The following is a 16484-nucleotide window of genomic DNA, read 5'->3' as shown; positions in this document are numbered from 1 at the left end:
GGGGGGGGCAGCAGGAGGAGAGGCGTGGAGAGCCTGTGACCCCGGTTCCCACCCACCTCGGAAGCAAGCTGCACAGAGCACACCCGGACCTTGGTAAAGACCAGCCATGTGGACCCGTCTCCAGCCACAAGAGGGACAGGCCCACGTCCACTCAGTGGCTAATGGGGAATTCCGATCTGGTCAGAGGTGCTTTTCCTTTGTACTCCGCTTCCTTACCGAGGGCTTCGCTCACGGCTTACTCTGCCGAGGCTGGAGGAGGTGAGGGCATGTGAGAGGGGCCGTCGCCCGGGCTCGCTGGAGTTCTAGCTCTTGTCTGCCTCAGCTCTGGGGCTCCATGTGCCTGGAGCCCTGTGCATGTCCTTCCCGAGAACAGTCCTGACACTGTCCTCCCTGCATCCCTTTGGGACCTCTGCCACTTTGGCTCGTTTGTCTCTTCTTGGATTTAGTTCCTTTCTGTTTCATTTCAACACAGTCAGAGGCTTTCATTTGAAGCTCTATTTTTCTACTCCGCATCCAGCATGTGTGTGTGTGCGCACGCGCGTGTGTTTACGTTTACATGGAGTGAGACAACTGCTCACGTTCGTTCGTTGACCTGGAGCGCCAAAAGTTGGGGTGACAACTTCCAACTCAGGGAGGGCCTTCTGGGGCTGTAGCTACTGGGTACAAATGAGGAGATCACAGGACATTTCAGAAATCTTTTCTTTCAACCTCTGTTGGACTGGCCTCTGCCAGACTCAGGCGGGAGGGTACACTTCCCCCGCGAAAGGCATTTCCCACCCCCTCTGTCATGCCAGCTCCTTTCCTAATGTTGCAAATGAAAATACGCATCTCAGAGCAGTAGCAGGGAAATCTGGTTTTGCAAAGAGACAGAAGGAAGAAAAGTCAGAAAAGAAGTAGAGAACACAGCAGGGAAGGAGGGGAACAGAGAGGATGGCTAGACGAGGGTTTTCATCTCTCAGTATCATCAGCATCTAGCAGGTTCCCATATTTCCAATCGCCAGGAAAAGCTCTCTCCGCTGGTCCCAACCATCACCTCCACCCCCAGTGTGCTTCCCCTGCAGGGGCTGCTGGTGGCTGGCTGGCCCTGGGCAACAGTGTGGGAATCCCCGTACTCTAAGTGCCCTGAGTCCACCCCGGAGGTGGGTCTCCCTATCCGGAAGACTTTGGTTCTGAAAACCCAAATCCTCCAGGCCACTCTGCAGCAGCTTACTAGTGAGAAGCGGTAGCCTCCTCCCACGCTGGGGACCCACCCTTAGTCTGCCATTCGCCTGAACCCCTGACAAACAGCTTACAGACAATGTTGTGCCCCTCATGCTGCCCTAGCTAGCTGCTCCCCAGGGGAACGCCTATGATTTTCTTTTTAATCTTTGGCCCCCTTTCTTTCCAGGAAGTCCTGATGAAAATGAGTTAACTCTCAACATTTACTTGTGGTAGGAGATAAGCATTGTACCATAAGAAGCTGTGCCCATTCCCCTCCCTACTGCCACCCCCCACCTCCCAGCAAATATGCCCACAACCATCACAGAAAATTTGGCTCTTCTTGTCATTCTCAGAAGTATGCTAGTATCTGAAACACCTGGCTGATTTTATTAGCGACATTCCTGCAAGCTCTGTTTCTGCCTCTTCTCTGGGTCTCTGCATGAAAGGAAACCTCAGATGCTGCCCGAGCTCATTGTCACAAGCCTGCGACCTCCCAGCTGGGAGTGTCATGTCTCCTAAGGCCATGACGAGGGGAGCTAGGACAGTTTAAATTCATCAGATGAGCCCCGACGGACCTAACTCACCCCCAAAGTGTCTTATATCTCAGACATACTCCTCTACCCTGTCTCCAGAGAGTTCACCTTTCCCCGAAGGTCACACTTGTCCAGACAAGCTGGGAACCTGAGGTGCCATAAGGACCATAGGCCATGTGTTTCTTGATGGCTCATGCGGCCAACATGTCCCTTTTCAGTTAATGAAGGCAACACTTCCGTCTGGCCTCAGACGCTCCTCCACTCCTGCCAGAAGCCCCACACCCAACCTCCCCAAGCACAAAATCACCCAGCACTCTATGGCCCCTGTGGCCTAACCGATCCCCTCAACAACCACGGCCCCTCTGGGTCCCAGGGTGGTTTGAAAGAATTCGAATACCTGGACCATGGTCATGAGGGTGACTCCATAGACCATGTGGCATCCCATGTCATAGGCACCAGATCCTGTCTCAATAGGGGGCCTATTCTCAGAAAATTTTATAGGTTTTTAAAAACATCAAATAACACGATTTTCTCTGTTTTACCTCTACTTTTACCCACTCTCACTGGGTCATGGTGGCAGAAGCGTTTCCTGACGCCGATCCTGTTGGAGAACCTCTGAGCCCTCGTGGTCTCACTGCTTTGTACACACGACGCTCCCCAAGGTGTCTGTGCCCCGTAGAGGAGGCACAGTTCCCTGCCCCTGTCTACTCCACTCCCTGCTCCTGGGGGGGAGGCGGGGGCGTCTGTAACAAGCCCCAAGCCCTGATACCCCCAGACTGTAGCAGAGTCTTCTCTCTCCATTACCTAGCAACAGAGGTAAGAAGGAGACAGCAGAGTGCAGGCTCAGAGCCTTCGGGCTGGACGAAAGGGTGAGGAGGGGCGCACTCTGCGTGGGGAGCCCCTCTCAGGTAGGGTGGGCCAGGCCACTAGCAGTTATTTGGCGCACACAATGGCATGTTCTTTGCTGCACACAATGGCATGTTCTTTGCCAAGGCAAGTGGCTCCTGACTCAAAGTGAGTCCTTTTAGGCCTCATATGTGATGACGGCAGCTGTGGGTAGTAGCCTTAGTTAGGGGAACACTTCTGTCTGTGCCCATTTGATTTTCTTATCAAAAAGATCAAATCTGTTATTTCTTTGCCAAACTTAAAAAGTATATATATATATATATGTATAAAAAAATAACTACCAGATTTGGTTGGGGGCGGGGGATTTAAATTTGAAGAGTGCGAAGAGAAGAGAGCTCATTGCAATCAATTTCACCTAGATTCAAGTGATATTCCCAGTATAGACTAGAAAACTGCCATGAAAATCTCAGCGAGCTCAGGGGAGACCTAGAAAAGAGCCTGCATGAGTGAGAGAGACAGACGCAGAGGTGTAGGGTTCGTCCCCAGGGGCTGCTTCAGCCTCATCTATAGGTAGCAGTCCCATTCATTCCATTCTCAAACATTGACCATGACCAGATTCTGCTGGGCAGCCTTCCTCATGAAACACATGCAGCTAACCTATAGGAAGTGAATTTAAACTGACATCAGCTCCTCTTCTTCAGGTCCAGGTGTGAATGAAATGAACAAAGTGGGAAATTCTTCCAGGCTAAAGTCTGTGTAATCACCCCCTCATCTGAAACTGACCACTGTCATAAAAGCCACGTTCCGTTTCCATCCACAGCTCAACCTCCTGGACATGGACATTGCAGTGGTTAGCCACCCACAGGCTACAAAACCATAAGCTCGTAAGGGGACTCTCTGGGGAGAGCATCCTAAATCAACGTGTGCCTGTCCCAATTTCAAAATTTGTAAAAAGCCAACTCTACCCTCTCAGAGATTTTTTTTCGAATTCCCTCACTGGAGAAAACGATGATGCTCAATCTAAATTCCTGCAATGGCAACACAAGCCTCTTTCTCACCCATCCTTAGCTATTTTAAAGGTTTCATTTCTTGCTTAAAACACTGCATCTTGTGCTATCGGCCAAATATCAAAAGACAAGGGCACTGCCTTGATCTGCCTGCAGCTTTATTCGTCCGCCTGCCGGGTTCTGTCTGCCTTAGTCGACTCTCCCGGGCACCGTCTGCTCCCTCCCCTCCTGCTGGGATGGAGCTGTGCCTTCTTGCTCCCTGTACCTCTCCTTGCACTGGCTGGCAGGACATAGCTGGTATGTACCAGAGCCGAAGGTCTGCAGTGCTATTAATGGCAGCTCCTAAGGGCAGCAGACGGACAACCATAGGAGTTCCCATTGCACACTTCCAACACCTTGTGTCAAGGGCTAAGAATAGACCAAATCGGAAATGAGCAGGCAAGACCTAAGCGGCACCTGCCCTGGCCTGCCCTATTCCATGCTGGACAATATGCAAGCCCCCCGTAGGAGATGCCTGCACTTGCCACCCCCTAACTCAAATCGCAAGACCCCACACCAGAAACCGAAGTCAGTCAGCTCATCCATGCTCGTCCAGGAAGGACTACTCCTAAAATTTATCCTGAAGCCACAGAGGACAAAGAAACAATTTCCCTTGGGCATAGTGCCAACTGGTAACCCAGAGAAGATCTCTCCTGAAGCAGCGTTTGGCCATAAGCCACGGCAGACACAGACGACCCATCACCTATTAGATGGACTCCTTTGGTCTGTTTTTCCATCCTTCACATGGCTCTGGGATCCTCGGGCTAGAGTGGGGTTCAGAGATTTGTTTTAGCTGTAGACTTCCTAGAAGCTTTTCTTTAGACCCAGTAAGATCAGGAAATATCACAGGCTGATTCAGGGTCCCCACTGTGATCATGGATAATTCACTTCACCTCTCGGTGCCTTGGTTTCTCCATCTGTAAAGTGGAGAGAAAGAAGGCCAGTCTCTTCTTCCTCTCCTGCTCAGGGATGCTGTGAGGAGTCAGTCATTATTGCCTGTAGTGAAGACATCATCTAAGGAATCGTGGTGACCTCGTCACTTGGGAAATGGAACCACAGAAGGATAGCATGACCTCCAGGTGCAGTGGCACCTGGAAGCCCACAGGATGAGCAGGACGGTTGGACGGGGGAACTCTCACATACCTGTCGTTCTTAGATACTTAACAGCACTGTGAACCCAGCACAGTGGTACTCGGTCAGGCCACCAAGGGTCACCCAGCTCAAGCTGGCCGCTTATAATTGTAAAACCCAATGTCCTGATGTTAATTTTTCCTAAATTATCAGAGAATATATAGAAGGATCAATTTGAAAATTGATATTTGTCGAGCTTTGGGCAGACAAGAGAATGGGCGAATGGGGAGTATTTAGAGATTGATTTTAAGGTGGTGGAAAGCTCTTCGGGAAATATCTCTCACTTTTGTTCTTCCTTGCAAATTTCTTTTTCAACCTTGAGGCTCACCTCTAATGGACTCACCTTCTCTTTGCCTCTCTGCAGAGTACAGAAACAAAAGTTTGCTTAAAAAAAAAAAAATCCCATCAGCCAAAATGTGGGTCCCCATGGCAGGTTTAGTCACTCCCTGGTGTGCTTTGAGTGGAGCCTGCAGGGAAAGATTCAGAGACAAATGGGCTGGGGAATATCACTAAGGTTTTTTAGACCAATCAGGGTCTTTTTTTCCCTCATCATTTTAATTGAAAAGTTCAGTCGAGTTTCTTTTCCTTTCCTTTTTTTTTTCTTTTTCTATGGTTTGACTGTTATCAATTCAACTACCAAGATACCCTGTGAGCAAGTAAACAGACCCATCCTAAGAAGCTTCGTGCTCTTCTCAGGACCCAGCCAGAGTGAGGGCAGGTGGGAGCAGAGAAGGACACTGGCACTCCACGAGGGCCAGCTGATTTCCTGTTGGCTCTGAGAACCTTCTTGGAGGGAAAAACTCTAGAAGCTTCAGCTCTTCTAAGGCAGTCAGCCTGGCTCTGGCTCTGGCTCTGACCCTTTCCTCGGAGTTCAGGTGTATTTCAGTGTAAAAATTCTCGCCATAAAAAGGCACCTCCTGAGACTGTCCCAGAGGAAGAGAGAGGTAGCTTTCCCAGGCAGGTCCCAGTTGTTGCCACGCATCCTTCTGCCCCTCGCCTGTGGAGCCCTGATGAGAGCTACTTCCCACCTGCTCTGACTCTGCTCACCAGGATTAATATTATTGTTTAGACAGCGTGAGGGACCAGACCATAGTTTGGAATTCAATATTGACTTCTCTTTGATTTTGTATCCAATCGTTCCGTGGAAAGGCCAAATCCTGCTCGGCTTATTTATTTCCACAAGATATTTCTGATGGTGACCAGAAGGAAGGAATAAATGAGGCCTCAGACTTGACTCTCCATTCTCATTGGCACTTCTTTTTTCACTGGGATGGATGGTGAAGGAACTGTGCGGTGTTTATGAATGAGAACTTTGAAGATGGACACGTGGAGCCACAGAGAACAGAATGACTCAGGAGATGGGTAGGAAGAATGATGAAGAAGAGGAGGGCTTTCCGAAGTATGTGGAAAGCAAATATATGCAACCATCTAATCGTTACTTCCTCCACTCTCTGGGGCAGAAATAGCCAAGCATATTCTTTTCAAACAGAGGAAATTGATTGTACGGAGTGACCTGTATAAGCATGATTGTTTTACCAAAGGGCCGTAGAAAGCAGCTAAAGAAAAGAAAGAAAGGCTCATTCTCATGAACTGATCATGTCATTGGAAGTAAAAAATTTCGAACTCTATCCTGCAGACCTAAGTCAAGTCACTCTTGGGACCAATTTCTCTTTCTGTAAAGTGGGAAGAGTATCGCTTACTTACCTCACAGGGGTGTTGTGAGGATAAGGTAGTGAATGTCTGGAAAAGTACTTTGGGGGTGAAAGTATTATGGTTATCCAGTTTGCTTCCTATCTAAAATCCTTTTAAACATTAGTCGAATACCTGCCGTGCGCGAGGCACCATGCCAGGTGCTGTAGGGGAAGAGGAGGACCATTTAGCTCCTCTTCTCTTTTCTGATTAATGGATATTTTTAAATGATGACAAGAGGACAGAATAATAGTTATCTCAATGTGGGTCAAGAAAGACGTTCTCTGTCTTTCGGCCCCGGAAAGACTACTCTCCCTTCCTTCCCAAATATTTGGGCAAGAAGGAAGGATTTTTTTTTTTTTCAGAATGTTCTTCTGAAAAGCAAACACATATTAGTTGCTCTTCTTTCTTTGAGGGAAAATGAAGGCAAATATGAATGAGCATGTCCTGTGACCAGCAGATACGGTTCTATTATTTCTGTCATTCCTCCCAGGCTCAGCTTCAGTTTTTGCCTTCATCTTCTCTCTCCAGACCCAGAGAGTGGTGTGCCGACGCTGTGCTGGACTGGCTGGGTACTTTTTGGATGGTCGTGTCCTTGGAGAGTCTGGTACACTGTTGTTTGCTGGAAAGTCTTGGCTCACAAAGACAAGCTTCTTTACTAGAAAACAAATCAAAATGGGACTTTTTTAGTTTGTATGGTGGTGGTGGTGGTGGTGGTGTTTTCAATTTCTTAGCTGCCTAACATAAAACAAAGCCTTTTTAAATTTCTGTTTTGTTTTTCTATGTGCAAAGTTCTTGCCTTCCCAAACATACTCAAGGAATCAAGTCTGGATTCAAAAATATTCTAAAATATAGCACATCTCAAATTATCTGTCAAGTGCTGTGCCCAAGGTTCACTAGTTTCTAAAAAGAGCCGAACCGAGCTAAGCCGTTTGGAAGTTCGTCCCCAAATCGAGGCTTCCTGGAAGTGCCCCCAGAGCCTGTAGCTTTAGGAATGCAAGTTCGGTGTTGGGGGCCGTCTCCCTGCATTTTCAGAAAGCCTGGAGCCACAGGAAGAACATCCGCAGAGCTGAGCAGGGGCCTCCTCTGTGTTTTAGAACCAGAGTGAAAGCAATTGTTATTTTGAAAATGATTATATGATGCCAGCCTTCAGGGAAAGAAGAGAATTATTTTCTCTTCCTTTCAGAGAGAAGAAGAGACAAAGAAAAAGGGAAGGTTATTTGGTTTGAAAGTGGCTCTTTTGTTGCTGAGAAAAGATGTGGGCCTCTGTGATCCACTGTGGTCCCGTCTGCCTCGGACAGAGGACTCGGGGGACCCATACGAGTTTCTTTAGGAACCCAACGCAGGAAGTAAGGAGATTTTGTGTCTCTTTCCTTCGACTAGGACCTGAGGAAGGCATGTCTTCAGCTTTGGTGCTGCCTGGCCCCAGACCATTCTGTGCTTCTCAGCCACTTCTCTGACCTTCTTAAGCCTGCGCTCGTGACAGCTCCCAACCTTGGTGTTGATTTCAAAAGACCTTGCTTCCGCAGGCCAGTCCTCACTGGCACGCTGCTTCACGTCAGGGGCGTTTGTCCAAACTCAACCCCTGTCGCCTTTTCACTTGCCTTGACACCATCATTGCTGCATGCTCCCACCAAATACATCATCAGCTGCCCGGAAACTGCTGTTTCACGTCCCTCTGAGCAGTAGACCCAGCCTCTCCACTGGTCCAGCCTGCCTGAGGTCACGGACAGCCTCCTTTTCTTCCTCTGTTAAGTACATATGCCTTTAAAAGGTGTAGCCCCAGGTCCAGAGGGAGACTTATGAGGACGGAGGGCAGGAGAGAGGGGCAGATTGCGTTACTTAAGTAGTTAGGGACACTCGCTGATAACGTATGAGGCCAACATGGACCTCCAAGTAAAAACACAGTTTTCATAGCCCCTGGACTATCGAAGGCATTATATCGTTAACATACAAAAAGCCCCCACACAACATGATGGCTCACAGCACGCCAGGGTCCCCTCCACCCTCGCTGTGGAGGCAAACCTGTGGCACCTCCTCATTCCTGAGGGCTTCATTTTTATTTGTTTGAAATTATAGTGATTAGGAAATGAGAGAGAGTGAGAGAGCGTGCACTGAAAACCATATAAGCTATAAGGTGATCTGAGATTGTGAGATTATCATGACTTGCCTGATTGAAGTACATGGCCATATAACTTCATTGAAAGCTTATTCATCACATCTAGATACATAAATATGCCAATCTTGAGCATATATATGTACACGTATACTGTATATATATCCACACATATGTATCTATATATACACATGTATGTGTATATATATGCGTGTGTATCTTTTTCTTAAAGGGCTTAAAAAGTTGATGGAACAGAGTCTTCTGATGTTTAGGGCTCTTGCCGGACTTGAAATAGCCCTGGCCTCTCTGGGCTTTGCTTTCTCCCGGGCCCAGGCCACATAGGCTCCCCTGGGCTGAGTGATGCTTTCACCTCCTCCATCTGGGACAGGAAGCCAATAGTCACTTGTAACTGGTATTTTGACTCTAGTTGCTCAGAAGTTTCGCAGAGGTACCTGGAGACTCTGGGCTGAAGCTTTCTAAATGGCTCCCCCACTTCTGGAATTCAAATCACATGTCATCATCCGAGCAGGTAGAGACAGTGAATACATGGAAAAAGAAGGTGAGAAGTCACTGCTTGGGGCCAGGTCAGCGTTAGTTGTCCATCGGCTGCTGGGATCCATAGCGGGTGAAACCTGAGCCTCATGGATCTAGTCCTACAGTACCTATATCTGCAGATACTGTGAGGCTGGCCCAGGGAAGCCCCCTGGGGACTTGGGAAATGCAGCCCTCACTTCTGGTGACTCTGACAGATGGGAGACATTTCAGAGCAATCACTTTGTAGGAGGCAGAACTGATTTTAAAGCAGTGTCGCCTACCTCCCTGTGGCAGCCACAAGTCTTGGGTCTGTCGAACAGACCAGAGAAGAAACAGGTGCACACTCAAATTCCTTCCTGCCCGATGACAGCATTCACATGACCCAAAGTGCCAGAGTATTTGGTTATGCTGGAAGAGTCCTTCTACAGAAGTTTGGGGTTACCTGGAGGGAACAGGTGCTAATGCAACACAGTGCTTTGGGCCACGAGCCTCCTTTCCTGAGCTGCATCCCATTGTGAGTTTCCTCCTTTAACGGGAAAGGCATATCCTAAGAATGATTGGGATCCAGACAGGTGCTGACACCAAAAGGCCTGCTGTCAGGTGGGAGAAAGCCACAGGGTTTGGACAAAACCCCTAGAAACCTTTTCAAGCCTTGCTCCACAAGAGCAGTTTTGGGGTCCCCTTCCCTCACCTGTCACATGTGCACATCTGTGTCTCCAACCCCTGGTGGTGTGGCACGTGGCCAACCGCTGTGGACTGTCACGTCAAGAGCACGCGTGATCCCTCCCTCCTCCCCTTCAGCTATGTCCCCTTGTCCCCAGTGCCAACCCTCAGTGCATAATAGTTCCCTTTTCCTTTTCCCTGCATGGACTCTTTTGTGATGAAACACGTTTCCAAGGAACCCACTTTTCTATGGGTGTTACAGAAAAGTGGCTCCTTACAGAAAAGGGGCCGTGCAGAGATAAGAACCTATCCTGGAGGGATCTCGGGGTGCAACCCTGCCTTCCTGTGTGGCATTTTCCTTTTACTTAAAAAAAATAAATCAGGTTTGTTATGGAAGAAAATATCCCAGCAAGAAAGAAGTGAAGGAAAGAAGGAAGGAAGAGAGGGCATGGGGAAGGGAGGAGAGGGCAAAAAGAAGGGAACAGAATCCCCCAAAGTCTCGCTGCTGTCTCTTGATGTTTGTGGCTGTTAGACTGCGGTTTGCTATTCAAAGCAGCAGATTTTTCTCCCTGCAGCTGAGCAGAGCTTTTCAGCACCTCCTAACCCCACGTCTGCCTGGGGACAGGCCACAGAATCGAGGCTCCGGCCTCACTGACATTCCCCCGCAAGGATGTCGGGGCCTTCCCACAGGCTCTCCTGGTCGCTGGCTCTCCCAACCCACCTGGCTGGCCTGGGGAGGCAGCTGGCAGAGGTTAGAAGGCTGGAATCCAATTCCTCTTCTCGAAATGGTGGTTATTTTAAAAGACATTTTTTTACCTTTGTTTAGTTTTTCTGAGATACTTTTCTACCAACTATTCCCATTTTAACCTAATAAAACTGCTGACACTGCTAACCGACTCTTTATAAAGCAAGCTATTTGAAATTCTCAGGTAATTCAAAGTCTCGAGTGCATAAAATTTGTAATTTTCCCTAAAGGGCTAACAAAATATTCTCATTGTTTCTATCTACTCTGAGCGTTAGCTATGTCTGAGAAACTGATTTGTATGTAAATAGGAGGGTTCAAAGGAAGTGGAGTCATAAACACCATTAATTTTGAGATTTCAACTATTTCCCCCCACTGAACAAATGATCAGGCATGCATCCATGAAAGGAAGATTCTAGAACTTGCCAATTCCCAACTGACAATGTGCGCCCTAGTCCCTCTCTGTCCATTTCAGTAAGATGGGGGCTTTGCTGTGGGGGTATTAGTCACTCCCATGAGACTCGCCCTTATATCCAGCTGGGAACCTTTTCTTCCTCCCTCTTCCTTTGTGTGTCTGGTTTTCATCATCGGTTCTTCCGTTCTAAGCAGCAACTGTGTGAATAGAACATAGTTTCCAAAGCTCAGACCATGTCTTCCTTTACTCCTGAGTTTGTTGGCTTTTATAATTTACAGTAAATTATATAGGCTGAGCCCTCCCAAACATGTAGGTTTCTAACCGCCTACTGTTGACCACATTCTCCACCTAAGGGAATATAAATGAGCTTATTTCTAGCCCCATCTCTCTGCAACAGGTATATGGGAAAGTGGCTTAGCCAAGGAGGTGGAGGGAAGACCTGTGTTACAGGTGAGGAGAGCCCTTATGTATTTGACTGAGGATATAGACCACATAATTAACGCACCCCTTTGGATGGAAAAAGAAGCTCTTATTTTTAAAACATAACTTAATTTTATTTAACTGAGCACCTACTGTATGCAAAACACAGTCCTTGTTACGGATGATGCAGTAAGAGAATAAAAATATCGAGTAAAAATGTGGAAGATATAAAGGCTAAGAATGAAATCCCCACCTGCCACAACAGGTTAGTGTAAAGACTCCTGGTAGGAAATCAATAAATCTGAGCTCTGGTCCAACACTGTGTGACCTTGGACCAATTATTTAGCCTCTCTAGTCATTGGTCTCTCTATTTTCAAAATGTTTCTTTCAGCTCTAAAAGACACTCTGGCCCCTAGGAATCAGCTGAAAACCAAGAACTCCAGTGGAAGGCAGAATATAAATACAGAGGCACAAAGCAAATGCAGCAGGAGTCCAGCAGAGGGAGCTCTTGACTCTGAGAACGAGGGAAGTCCTTTGGAAGAGGCAGCCTCTGAGCTGAGCCGGTCAAAATTTTTCTTCTCCGGTGCTGCAAACCAATCAATGCTCCTGGTCGCCAGAGATTGCACCTTCCACTTGGTCTCATTCAGTGAGCAGTAATAATGACTGATTTGAATGTCCCGTCTCTCTATTTCCACGGGCCGGCGGCCGCAGGGACAGCTGGAGAGGAAGGCTGGGCGGCCAGCTCGCCCTGTCGCACCCAGCAGCTCAGAACTGCACTTTGCCATCTAGACACCACCCACTGTGGTTGCCGGGACTATGGTCAGACACTAGTGACCTTAGGTCCGCAGAGAGGCAGGAGCTTGGAGGCCAGCAACACATTTCCTGCCCAGAAGGAAGTTCTAGGGGCTTCTGGAAGGAACCAATGGATAGAGGCCATTCCCCTAAAACCACGGACAGACGGTCTCCCAGACACCCAGGTCTGTCGTGGCAGAAGGCATGTAGGTGGGAAATAGCACAAAGGAGCCCAAGGGGCGGGGATGGGGGGGCACAGATGGTGTATCCTGATGGCCTTTCAGTGTCCCATGAAGGTGCTAGAGAACGCCCTTTGCAAATGGAGGGCTCTTCTGGCAGAAGCCTCTTGTCTGCCCCTGTTGTGCGTGTCCCGGATTGTTAGCAGGTGGTAGGAATAATTTCTTTTTTCTCACGCTGAAATGGGAGTATCATTTTTGGTATAGACAAGCATCAGGATTTGAAAACGGACTTAAGCTACCCACCACCCCACCCCCCAGCTCAAGGAACCACAAGGAAAAGCAATAATTCAATTTAAATAAATGTGCCACAGAGGCTGCTTGTTCAGACTCCCCCACTGACCAGCCCCTGTGTTCAGGAGGAGCACTGGCCAGAGTTTGGGAAGAGAGGTCCCTGCAGTGAGCCATCTTAATCCTGATCTCAGGCTTCCCCATCCTGTCACCATGGGTTTAGACAGCGAGTACTGGGAGCCTTGATCATGCCAGCATGGCCAGCTGACTTTCCCTCTTCCAACCCAGACCAAGAGCGAGGGGAGGTGAGAACCCTACACTCCTCACCCCACGTTCAGACCTTCCTGTGACAAATATAGGCTCCCCATTCCCATGTGGAGTGTGGCCCCTGCCTGGAACGAGAAACTTAAGAAGGGATATTTCAAGGCCGGCAAATAACTAGTAAAAATTTACATGTCATTTAACATCCACTTTGCAGTCTTCACTACCCCTTGTCCTTTTCTGGTTTGTCAGTGGCACACGTAATTCCTGGTGCTCCGCATGGCCAACGACTTCCGATTTTCTTGGCCAGACTATAAGGATGGAATAATGTAATCAACCAACACTCATGGTTCTAAGTTATGTGGACAGATGTGGACATCTATCTGTCCTCATTCATCTAGACCCGGTGCTATTTGTGGCTAACGGTGCCTACAGATGTCATTTCTTCATTTCCTGTCTTTTTTTTTTTTTTTTCCTAATGCATTGCCTCCGAGGAGTCAGTCATATTAGAATGATGGACTTTTACGTAGGCCTTTTCCTAGCACAGATTTTTGTTCTTATTCTCACTTTTTTAGGAGGGCTTGGTTTCCAGTGTCTGAGTCTCCCTGTTTCGTTTTAAGAATGGAGATGTTTCCTTTTCCGGTAGCTGAAATGGAATTGCAGTGACCAGGACCTCTTCAGCCTCTTTCTCCCCTCTCTCCCTATGAAGTGGAAATGGACAGATGCATCTGGGTGGGGGTCATTTCTGAATCAGTTGCTCGAGGGTCCTTGCTAAAGATGAAAGGCTTTTCTGTTCCCGCACCATGGTGAGGTCAGGGCGGCAACAACAAACAATTTCACTTCTCGAAACCTTGTGGTGCCTTTTCTCGTGGTGCTTCTCTCCTGTGTAACTCCAGTCAAGGCGGCCACTTGCAGCAAACAGCAACGCCAGTACTTTTCCTTGGTGTCGTGTGCCAGTGCGTTGGAGGACTTTAATGTAAACATATATAAATAGAGGTGGAGATATCACTATAGTTATACAATTATATAATTGAGGTTCTGATGCAGCTTTGGTGGGAGTTGGTCATTCCTCTGCAACCATCGTTACTACTCAACCGGAACGAAGCTCTGTGGAGAGTTTGGGCTTCCGGGAAGGGCACCGACACGTGAGGTGGTTACCCCTGTGACAAGTTTTCGTCTCCCTTCTTGTGAAAGTTGCTGTCTCCTTGGAACGTTTGATAAGGGAGCAAAGAGTAGCTTCTTTTGAACTTCCTTTGGTGCTGATATTTTTAAAAATTGTTTGTTTGTTTCTTTGTTTCTTTGTTTCTTTGTTTTGCTTCCTCATCAACGGACGATCAACTGCTTTTGCGAAATCTCAGCTTACCCATCCAAGGTGATAAGGGACAGTTTGGAACAAAGAGGCCAGACGATGGGTATCCCTGACTCTGGGTCTTAACCCAGACTGTTTCCTCTGTGACCTGTATGCGTCTCCCAGACTCGGTTTCCCCACCTAAAATGGACATCCTGATATTTTCTTACCTCATGGGGGAGGGTAACTTAAAAGGAGTTATTGGTGGCGGCAATGAAACATTAAATTGTTATCAATTTGGAGACAGCAACTTGACATATTTTTACGGTTTTGTTTGTATGTGGGTAAGATTTTAAGCTCGGCATTCGGTTTTGCTCGTCTCCACTGTGCTGTGTGTCCTCCCTTTGGCAATACCTTTGAAGACTGTGGAATGGATAGAGATTTGCCCGAGGGGTTGGGTAGTGCTAATTTCTCCCAAGGGAACAACATCACTAATACTGTATAAGGTGCTAGAATCAAACCTCATTTTATAAACTTTGGTTCTTAGAGAAAAACAAAACATGCAGAATTCTTTCTGTGAAGCCTTACTATAGATTGTTTTAGCCAACTGTTTATCCAAAAAGAGAGAGAGGATAGAAAATGAAGATAAGGTGCAGTGATTCTGTATAAAATGTAACTAAAAGACCTTTACTATTTCCTATATTAATGTAAACTATCATATATATATATGTATCCATATATATATATGCTTGAGGCAGATCGAAAGAATGAACAGATGTAAAGTATGTTCATCTTTATTTTAGTTTTCAGGTGGCTCACAACTTTGAGTATGTGAGGAAGAGGGATTGTTGGCGGATGAGATAAGGGATGGTAAGGGATGCCCGGTATGAGACAGGAACTTATTCATATTTCTGTTCTGTTCTTTGTTATTAAAAGGAGTTAGCAGGATGAGAGGAAAGAGAAATAAATTAGAACACAGATGTGCTTTCTAAATGTTCTGAGTATTGACGTTACATTCGGTGTTGTTTCCTCCTTATTCTAAGATTTCTCAACAGCACTGTAAAGCATGTCTGCTGCCTAAGGTGTTAACAAATAATGTTTACCTCAAGAAAGCTTAAAAAAAAAAAAGGCAGTTGTTTTTTCCCATCTCTTAAAAAATCGTGAACCCCTAACCAAAATGTGAGGCATTTCCACAGAAGTTCAATAAGAAAACAGAACCATTGCTGGTGCTTTCCTCAATGACCCTATTCTTACCTGCTCCTTTCATTGCTAAAGAAAAAAACAATCCAAGAGATGAGTTTTGACAAGAAACGGGGTTAGTCTGCAACAGAAATGTGCTGGCGAATACAAGCTTTGCCCGAAACAAGTGGCGAGGGGTCATTTTAAAGTATGGCCGTGTCATTCGGGTGTTTAGTACTGGTGTGTGTGTGTGTGTGTGTGTGTGTGTGTGTGTGTGTGTGTGTGTGTGTACTATATATATGCTTCAGTGTATGAAATGTTTGGTGGACAGAGAAAAATACCATAAACGGAAATGAACGGGAAAAAAAATATATCTCAAATGCTATTTTGTCAGATGACGCACTTGTTCACCTTGATGAGAAGCCACTGTTTCACAACTATGCAATCTTCCAGTTCCTCTCCCCCCTCCTTCGCCTCAGCTCTCCATCTCCCTCACAGATTTTCCTTTGTACAAGAACCATCCTATCCCATCCCTGGTTCAAGGTGAGCATGCTACAGTGATTCTTTTCCTAAATTGAAGAGCTCCCGAGAAACGTTTTCCTTTTCTTTCATTTTAAATGATTTCAATGTAACCCCGTTCGGTTCTGTAAGTAAACTTGATGTATATTTTTACGTTTTAGTTACATGTTTACAACTTGTTTTCATCTTCCGGATTCAAAATATTTACTTTCTTTACTGAAGTTTACTTTTGTAGGATATGTTTTGGGGATGTGTTGACTTAAGGCAAGAACGAAAAATTTGGCTTAAGTGGAACAATGGGCACGTGACCTCTGGTGTTGGGGGCTGGGAAAGACTGTGGACCTGCCGCTAAATTAGTGCCTGCGCCTTGGTCCAGAGTGAAGACCCTGATGGGGGCCTGGCACGCTCTGGGAAGTATTTGACCCAGGTGTTTTGATTTCCTTATTCGTGGTCATCTATATGGAGTAACCTATCCCCAGGGGCTGAACTAATATGTTCTACCTTAGCTTTATGCCAGGTACAGCCTTCTCACTTACTCTCCCTGCTCTGCCCAGTGCCAAACCCTAGTTCCTTACCTTTGCACAGCTTCCTGCTAATACCTCTCTTCTCCCGTCAGCCGCTGACAGCAGCTTGCCTGAGTGGG

This window comes from Pteropus medius, unplaced genomic scaffold (assembly GCF_902729225.1).
Source record: "Pteropus medius unplaced genomic scaffold, Ma_sr-lr_union100, whole genome shotgun sequence".
Classification (NCBI taxonomy): Eukaryota; Metazoa; Chordata; class Mammalia; order Chiroptera; family Pteropodidae; genus Pteropus; species Pteropus medius.
The sequence above is the reverse complement of the archived record's forward strand: the minus strand, read 5'-3'. Positions refer to the sequence as shown.